A 1,926-nucleotide genomic window follows, 5' to 3' on the forward strand; every position below is an offset into this window, starting at 1 on the left:
AGGCCTCTAGACTAGGAGGAGAGGCTGCATTGTGCCTGGTTGGATGGGGGGGGGGGCTCAAGAGAATCGGGGGCCGAACTTGCGATGACTTTGCTTAATAGTTCATTTGGAGCGGGGGGGGGGAGTAAGCCTTCCAGGGCAGCCTTAGGAAAAAAAAACAACCCCTCTGAAAATATCTGTGTAGTTTGTCGGGTGCTTTTTGCTTAATTATCCCTCTCCTTGCATTGAAGACTTTTCTGTGAGTACAACAGTCCTCCCCCTAATTCAGGGGTAGGCAACCTTGGCTCTTTTATGACTGGTGGACTTCAACTCCCAGAATTCCTGAGCCAGCTGTGCTGGCTCAGGAATTCTGGGAGTTGAAGTCCACCAGTCATAAAAGAGCCAAGGTTGCCTACCCCTGGCCTCTAGTTTAATAGATGCCCTTCCCCATTTGGGGATTAAACATCCCGTCTCTTTTAATAGCTCGGCAAGTTGCTTTATTGGGCGAAAAAGGAGTGAAATTCACTTTTTGGGGGGGGGGATGGCGGGGTGGAGAAGAGGAAGACCAGGGAGCTGGTAAGGCTTTGTTTGGTTTCCTCCTTCTCTCGAGGATGTGGTTTGGGAAATTCCCTCACCCCTCCCACCCCCAGTTGTGCGGTGCTTGGAAATTCCGTGTGTGGGTTGTGTTGCGTTGTGTGTAGACCGCTTCAGGATGAGGAGTGGGCTCGGAGGAAAAGAATCCCGATGGCAGACTCCTTCCTTGTTGGCAATGAATGGTTTACTAATTGGGGTAGATGATTTAACAACGCGGTCTGATGAAACTGATGTGCAATGTGTACACTGGATTGTTTGCAGTGCAGAGTTGTGCAAATCGGTTCAAGGGGGTGGGTTTCTGTGTGCGAGGGCCGTCTTTCTTGCAATAAGTTTCTTGGCTGTTGAGAAGATTTTTTTTTTTTTGAGTAGTGGAATGATAGTGTTAACTAATGTAAATTGCCCTCTCCCAGCTTGTATCTTTCAGATATCTTGTAAAACAATGATAGTGTTAACTAATATAAATTGCCCTCTCCCAGCTTGTATCTTTCAGATATCTTGTAAAACAATGATAGTGTTAACTAATATAAATTGCCCTCTCCCAGCTTCTATCCTTCAAATATCTTGTAAAACAATAGACTTTTGTTTTGGCTGGTAGGGCTAATGGCAGTTGTGGACCAGCTTATCTGGGCACTGAGCTGAAGAAGGCAGGAATGGCGTCACACTGTTTTAAATACTTAAAATACTTCCTTAAAACTTTCCTTTGTTGTAAGGGGGACCCTCAAGAATGTTTTATAAAGATTTTGGTTAGCTGTCTATGTCTTTGCACAGGAATTAGTTGATATAACTGGGTTGTGCTAGGCAAAACTTGCCATTCAGATGGAAACTTAGATAGACAATGGAACACTCCCGTGGTTGTGAAAAGATTGCTCTTTGGGTGTTTTAATAGAGATGAATTGGCTTAACAGAGAACAGAAACAATGCACTGGGCTTTGCTCACTCCATTCCTCCCTCACTGTTGTTGCTGATGGAAGACTGTAATTCTGTACACACTTTGGCTTAGTGGTGATAAGAATCCAGATGAAATGCAGTAAGTTTGTTTAAGCAAACATTTTCTGAGGATAAGATCTATACAACAGTGGAAAAGCTTACTCTTGGAGGTTGTGGGTTCTCCCATCTCTGAAAGTTTTAAAGAGGCTGGACAGTCACCTCTTATTGGTTTAATTGATTGCTTATATACTGTAGAGGGTTGGATTAGATGATTTTTGTGGTCTTCTCTGTCGTGGTTCTGAGTCTGTGAATAGGCATGTGCAGAGTTGGCCTTTTTGTACTTGTATTTTTGATATTCCTTGGGTCAAACAGGTAATGCAATATATTATAGAAATATCGGATCAGGGTCTGGAGTCTCCAACTGAA

The sequence above is a fragment of the Protobothrops mucrosquamatus genome, unplaced genomic scaffold (genome assembly GCF_001527695.2).
Source record: "Protobothrops mucrosquamatus isolate PMUCROS unplaced genomic scaffold, P.Mucros_1.0 scaffold963, whole genome shotgun sequence".
NCBI lineage: Eukaryota > Metazoa > Chordata > Lepidosauria > Squamata > Viperidae > Protobothrops > Protobothrops mucrosquamatus.